Source organism: Sinocyclocheilus grahami, unplaced genomic scaffold (assembly GCF_001515645.1).
Source record: "Sinocyclocheilus grahami isolate Dianchi unplaced genomic scaffold, SAMN03320097.WGS_v1.1 scaffold2501.1, whole genome shotgun sequence".
NCBI lineage: Eukaryota > Metazoa > Chordata > Actinopteri > Cypriniformes > Cyprinidae > Sinocyclocheilus > Sinocyclocheilus grahami.
The window spans coordinates 24,753-32,735 of NW_015507680.1; positions in this window are offsets into that span (position 1 = coordinate 24,753).

A 7,983-nucleotide genomic window follows, 5' to 3' on the forward strand; every position below is an offset into this window, starting at 1 on the left:
CACACACACACACACACACACACGCACACACACACACACACCCACACACACACACACACACACACACACACACACACACAGTCGCACACACACATTTATGAATTACCAGGACACTGCTGCCCAAACCAGTCCACTTGCTGTACAGAGGTGTAGTGGATATCAAAAAATCTTTTTTGACCCATACAACACAGATTTCACTTTAAAGTTTGTTTACACAAAACACAACTTATAATGTAACAATCTGAAAATATACACAATTATGCGGACAATTAATAATTTGATACACAAGCCCCGCCTATGACACAAAACGGTATTATGAGGACTAATGTGATTTCTAAGGACATTGGCTATACAACACACAAACATGTCATGTGAGTGTATTAAAGGGACATACCTGATATAACTGCGGGCGGCCGCGCAACACGGACGCAGTCATTCCCAGGATTTAGTGCCAAAACGATCCTCAGCTGATGCCTATTTAAAACTCTCACTTATTTACAATCTCTGTCCCGTATTACATGCAGCCAGTTTTTCCTCAAGAATAAAGCTAAACCAACCACGGTGGCAGAGTATGACTTTATTACGACTATCACAATATATTCTTGTATGTTTCCTATATATGCAGTACAGTATATACATACAGTCATATAAGTGTGTTGCAAGAAACATATATGACCCGTACAACACAGATTTCACTTTAAAGTTTGTTTACACAAAACACAACTTATAATGTAACAATCTGAAAATATACACAATTATGCGGACAATTAATAATTTGATACACAAGCCCCGCCTATGACACAAAACGGTATTATGAGGACTAATGTGATTTCTAAGGACATTGGCTATACAACACACAAACATGTCATGTGAGTGTATTAAAGGGACAAACGTGAATTAATGGAACATGGCTAAACAAACACAATAGTGAAGATATTGTGTATTAAAGGGACATACCTGATATATGAGGACAAATGATCAGACTCAGCACACAGTACACCAGCACTGTGCAAGTATGTATAATATTTTTGTATAGTAATGTAAATATGCAACCTTACATTTTATAGTGTGCTTTCAAGGACCTACTGTTTGTGTGACGTAAGGGATAATGCACATCTAGCCGGTTGTTATTGCAGAATAAACCCAGACTGGGCCCAGCAAGCAATAGCCGTCATTTCAACGTCTCGGTTAAGTATAGACGCGATATAGTCCGGCTATGTGTAACCCACTTCTAGCCCAAATAACCTTGAATTTGGTTTCATGTCGTTTTTTGGCAAAATAACTTGTGAGATGTATGATATTCCATCATGTAAGCCAAGTCAACAGCGTTTACAGGGTGTTTGGTTTCAGTTCTTTGACATGTTCAATACGTAGCCTGTGCATAGCCACAATTTAGCTCCTAGTCCGAGCGGCTATCTGTAGCCCACTTCTAGTCAAACCTGATTCACTGTAGGTTTTGGCCAGGCAGCGCATGAGATGGTTGCTATCCCAACATGTTCGCAGTGTCAATAATATCTACATGTCATTTCATGGCATCCCGGTTCCAGATCAGCGTCGCCCTGGAAACGCCGCTGCCACACTGATCACAGAAGCACAACACCTGTGCGTGATGAGTGGCGCACCTGGAGCTCGTTCCCACTGGCCTTAAAAGCAAGGAGAAGAGACCCCACCGGGGAGGCACACCGGAGCTCCAGGCGACATTAATGCTTGTTTCTCCTTATTCACAGACGCCGACGGCACCCCAGGAGAGGGATCTGCACCATGGCACTTCACCCCACGTTGAGACGGGCACCGAGCACCATTCCTCCGAGCACGTGTGATCAGTGTGTGGGCAATAAATCACCCTCTTTCTATCAGTACCGAGTCTGTGTTCTCATTCACCCCGTGGCAGTAGCCACGATTTAGCTCTAAATTAGACGGGCTCTGTATAGTCTGCTTTTAGCCCACCTGGCGAAATCGAGGCAATCTGTGGTCTAATTTTAACGGCTTGGCAATAGCCCTATACCTGTAACCAGACCAGCGACGAGTATAGCCTTAAAATTGTTTACATGTAATTGTCGCCCACGCAGCTTCTTATCAAATGCAAGTCGTGACATTTTAGTGAAGGGAGCAGATCATAGTTGATAGTGATCCGTGACTAGGCTCATGGTTCAGCACGCTTCGTTCAGAGGATTAATTGCAAAATTTAATAGAGTAAAAGTTTTATAATTTGTATGTGTTTACAAACTCAATCGATTTTAAAACCGCGCATGAAGAGCAAAGAGAAAACAACTGATTGTGGGGGTGGGTGGGGGGGGGCACTATAGGGAAAAACTTAAACTGATGGAATAAAGCGTTTTAAAGGGTTAGTGATGGAAAACTTGCAGGTCTATGGGCATCAGTGTTTAAGGTTGGTAAACACGTGTACACGGATGGATATAATATTACCCGCCTGACATTGGCATGTGTTATTCAGCTGTCAAAGTTGTGCAGAGTTGAAGGAAGAAACCTCAAAGACAGTGCCAGAAGGATGCTGGACAGGTAAAGCCTACAAATCTTGCCACATTAATCAAACATTGTGGTGTCAATACTCAATAAGTTACAACACAAATCAGAAATGTAAAAAATAATTCCTTTCTGGTCATTTTGAAATGTCAAACTTTGTCCGCAATTGTTAACCACCTCAATCTGTATTATATTTTAGGGTTTTAAAAAAATTCCCTCATGTCCAAATTCAACACGAAGGGGGGTGGTCCGCTGCAGAAAGAGGCATTTGAAAAGAGTGCACTGGTGATCGTCTTTAAGCGAAGACACAACATTCAAACAAGACATGAGGACATATAACATATGCACAGTCTGTGAACAAGGAGCAAAGTTTAATTAGTTGTTGTTTACAGCAACATTACAGTAGTTGCCCTTATAATATTACATCATAAGATACACTAACATTTTGTATATAAAGAAACGTCCTGTGTGTAAAGAAAAAAAACCCTCTAAAATGTGGAGGAGGAGAACTTAAATATTATAACTGTTCATAAACATAAAATTTAATACAGAACAGTTTTCGGTATTATGAAAGCACATTAAATCCTTAAACAGATGTTCAACAGCAGAAGAATGTTTCTCTTGCATATAAACAAAACAAAGTTAAAAAAACACTTATTGAGTATTTTGTGGCTGTTTCTTTTTTTAGTGTTAAGCCATGATTCCTGACGAAATCTCTTATGTTTTGGACAGAGCGACTAGCCAAAACAGGATGCTCAGCAGTGGCGAGTTTACACCTTACGATGTGGTTCCGGAAATGTCTTATTACTGCAGCGATTTCTGTTGGAGACCATATTCGTTTTTGTTTCCTTCTTGCATCATTCCTTTCAGGAGAATTTTCACGAATCACTACAAAAGAGGAAAACAGGTTCCTGAACCCTGGGGTGAACACCATGATGGCCAGATCTCTCTCTTCTCCCAACCAGCCACACTCTTACCAAACCCTTGTCTTTAGTCGAGCCTTCTTGTACAGATTACTGATCCTTTGAGTAAAAAATGATGGGCTGCTGTTTTTGTTAAAGGGGTCATCGGATGCTACAAGCACTTTTACAAGTTGTTTGAACTGAAATGTGGGTTGGCAGTGTGTGTGTACACAACCACCCTATAATGAAAAAAATCCACCCAGTGTTTTTTTTTAATCTGGTTAAATGTTTACCCCTTTCTCAAATTGAGCTGATCTCAGATGCCTGTCTGTGTGATGTCACACAGACAGGCCCCTCCCACGATAGTTTGATTGACAGTAGCGTTTCAGCACAGACTGGACTGGTGTCTTACCTTAGCTCCGCCCTGAGTGAGCTGTCATCAGTCCGCCATTGTTTCACCGCCGGAGCAGATGTAGACAAGAATGACTCCTAAGCGATTGAGGTGTTCTGTTGTTGGATGTAATAATGAACATAGCAGTCGTCATTTACTCCCGACATCTGAGCTGCTGAACTCACAGTGGATTACATTGTTTCTGAAGGGAATACGCACCCGAGCTACATAAATGTGTCTATGTTCACGTGAATCATTCGTGATCCAGTCTCATCTACAGAAGAAGTGAGTATAATGTTTTGTAATGAATCTTTGCAAATCACCTTTCCTAATAATGTGCTAATTAGCAAGTTTCACGATGAATGCGGCTAAAGTAAACAGTCCTTCAGAGAGCAGCTCGGAAGAGAGGGGCGGGGTCAGCAGAGCTCATTAACATTTAAAGGAAAATGCTACAAAAACGGCTTGATCTGAAAAGAGCTGTTTTTGACAGGGTAAAAAAGGTGTTTTTTACACTACCATTGAGAAATTTTAACCAAACTATGTTACAGACTTTTCATTAAGACCCTAAAGAATCATATCAACTTGTGGAAAATTGGCATCCTATGAGCACTTTAAACATGTTTTTGCCTGTTTGTTTTAGTAAGGGGAACAATTTATGCATTATGTTTGGTTGTGTTGTTACCATCCTTGTAAGATTGTGTTTTAAATGTTGGCCCATCCTGATGTTACATTCAACCAAAATATCAAGTTGTAAATAAAACAATGAAATTAAATATCTGACTTTATGTTTGCTTAGTTCCTGATATAGATTATTAGTTAAAAAACTTTTATTCTTGTCATACCTTGAAATGAGCCTCCTAACACAGAGTCAATATCTGTGAATGGAAAAACAAAATATAACAAACAGTAGTAGTGCTTGGTCTATATGAAATTAATCAAGACCATGCTGCTTCAGTAACAGCTCTAAACTATTATAATGTTTTGGTGCATCGTATGGTACACTTCTTACGCTGAATTTACGGATTTGATGTTTGTATGTTTATGTGCTTTTACCTGTTTCTGTTTGTGTCTGTGGATGTATCTCCTCAGCATCACTTGTTTCACTTTGCTCAGAATCAGTAAAGTCTAACTTATCTAACAAAAAATAAACATTCAGAGTATCAATTAAGTTTAACTTTGCAAATGTTAGAGTAAAAAAAAGAACACAGTGATCACTCTGAAGTTTGATGAATATTACATTGTTAAAGATCTATGGTCTGTATGCTAGGGATTATCTTTACAGTAGACTTGAAAATGTAATTTGTAGCAGCTGGGATGCACCTTATCGGTATCGGGCCCGATACTGAGCTCCTGTACTCGTACTCCTACTCATTAAAATGGCCCGATACGCTGATACCAAACGCCAATACCACACAGCATGTGATAAGTGTCATATTCAGACAAAGAAACAACGACAACAGAACAACAGACAGCAGAATGGAGTTATTAGAGATTAAGGATGTCTATGAAGTATATGTATGCAATGAATATAATGTTAAACATTCAGTATTGACTGTATAGCTGATGTGCGCGAGCTTTTGAGCAAAGTACGCTGAGTGGATTGAGCGCGCGGCGGCGCAGATGCGCGAGCTTGTCGAGTGAATATACCTTTCTCACAGACATCACTGGAAAGTTTGTAGTTCGGTCAGATACGTCAAAAACAAGTAAGTAAAACAATGCACAAGTTACTTAACGGTAGGAAGAGAGAGAGAGAGAGAGAGAGATAGAGCGCACTTCTGTTGTGTGATCTTTGATATTCCCTTAGCACTGCCATTAAGGCTAAGGGTTGCCCGACTAAGTATTCATGGTTGTGTAAATACTGTCATACTAACAGCTGTCTAATTTTTGGTTGATTGTAATCCATTACATACCTTTCTATCAAAGTTGTGTAACATTATCAAGCTGAATTTGTTCTGACACAGTTTAACTCTTAAGTTCTTGTCATATTTTATTACCATTTTCTAAACTATAGCGAATAAACTGTGATAATGTGAGAAATGTTGAAGGTGTCTGAATAAATTTTGGTTTGACTATCTATTTGATAAATTAAGTTAACCAACTAACATTATACATACTCTTTTGGTTTCTGTACCCAAAATTTAAAAAAAATTACAAATGCAATAAAAATATCGGTATCGGTACTCAGTATCGTCAAGTACCAAAAATAAAAGTATCGGTATCTGGTGAGTACTGGAAAAAGTGGTATCGCTGCATCCCTAGTAGCATTACTGTAACGGGGCTGACGAGACGAGAGGTGTGCGGATCCATGTGCAAGCTTTATTTCACAAGAGAAGTGGTCAAACACTGGCAGGGTCGATCGATGGCAAACAGGTATATGGCGGGCAAAACACAAGAATAGTCCTAGGGCTAGCGTAGGTCACTGATTGGCAGACAGAATCACAGGGGCGAGACGAGAGGGAAAAATCCAGGAAAACAGGCAAAGATCAGAAACCGAGAGAACAGGCAAGGCAAGGCAAGGCAAAACAAGGAAACACAGAGACTCGGAACAGGGTACAGGCTAAACAATACTCAGCGGAGAATGGTTGTTTGAGTGGGTGTTATATAGTGAGTGAGTGATGTGAAACAGCTGTGAGCAATCAGTGCAATCAGTGCAGTGTGTAATCAGTGCAAAAAATGATGGGATATGTAGTCCAGGGTGCTATGCAACAGTTTGTGTTGTGTGAGAGTCAATGTAATGGAAAGGGTGACCTCTGGTGGTGAATAAACGGAAGTCCATGGACTGAATTCGTGACAGCTATCCAGCTATTCTAAAAGTCTGATTGTAATTAAAAATCAATATGTATTTGCCAATTAAAGATCATACAGTGCCCTCCAGAAGTATTGGAACAGTAATGACACAATTGCTTTGTCTGCTGTGGAGTCAAGACATCTGCAAATATGATTAAAAGATGAATATGAGACAAAATTACAGATTATCACATTTTTATTATTGGGTGATTCAATACATAGATGCTTTACCAACTTAGAGTTTCAACCCCTAATCTGATGTGAGCATATGTATTGGGACAGTTGACTCACAGGTCTTTCTAAGTGATCAGCTGTGTCCTGTTGCATTAATTGTTCAGATATTAAAAGCAGGGAATGTGTTGCATCAGTTATAGCCATTGCTTCTGGATTCTGAGTCCTGCATTTGATGACGTCACACACAAACCAGGATGAAGACGAGGGAGCTGACTTTGAGAGACAAGCAAGCAATTTGGATGCTAAAAGAAAAGAGGAACTCATTTAGATCTATATCAAAAACAATGGGCATGGAGAAATCAACAGTTTGGATTGTCCTGAAAAAGAAAGAAACCACCGGCGACTACAGCAACCATCAACAACCTGGTCGACTGAGAAAAACAACAGCCGTTGATGAAATCATAAAAGCTGTGAAAAAGAACCCTAAAATAAGTGTCTGTAAAATCACCAACAACCTCCAGAAAGCTGGAGTGATGGTCTGACAATCTACTGTCCACAGGAGACTTTGACATAGAATTACAGAGGCTACAAGGCTACACAGAAACCTCTGATCACCAGCAATCATAGAAAGGCAAGATTAGAGTTCACAAAAAAGCACAAAGGGGAGCCAGGGAGCCAGTGGAACAGTTTTATGGACAGATGAGACAAAGATTATCTATTATCTAAGTGATGGGAAAGCAAAAGTGTGGAGAAAAAAAGGAACTGCAGATGAACCTCATCTGTAAAGCATGGTGGAGGTGGTGTCATGGCGTGGCTGTCTCTGGAACAGGCTCTCTCAACTTTATTAATGACTTAACAAATAATGGTGATAGCAGAATGAATGCAGAAGGGTACAAAAACATCTTAGCTACCAATGTTCAAGAAAATGCCACAAGACTCATTAGAAAATGCTTCATATTGTAACAGGACAATGACCTCTTAGATTGGCCAAGTCAGTCTCCAGATTTAAATCCTATTGAACATGAATTTTGCGAGCTAAAGAGGAGACTAATGGTGGAAACTCCCCAAAACAAGCAACAGTTGAAAATTGCTGTATTAAAGGCTGGGAAAAGCATTTAAATGGATGAAACCAAGAGTCTGGTGATGTCTATGGGTGGCAGACTCACTGCTGTGATTGCATGCAAGGGATTCGCAACTAAATATTAGCTTTTAAACTTTTACATTTGCTTTAAGTTAATAAGTTAA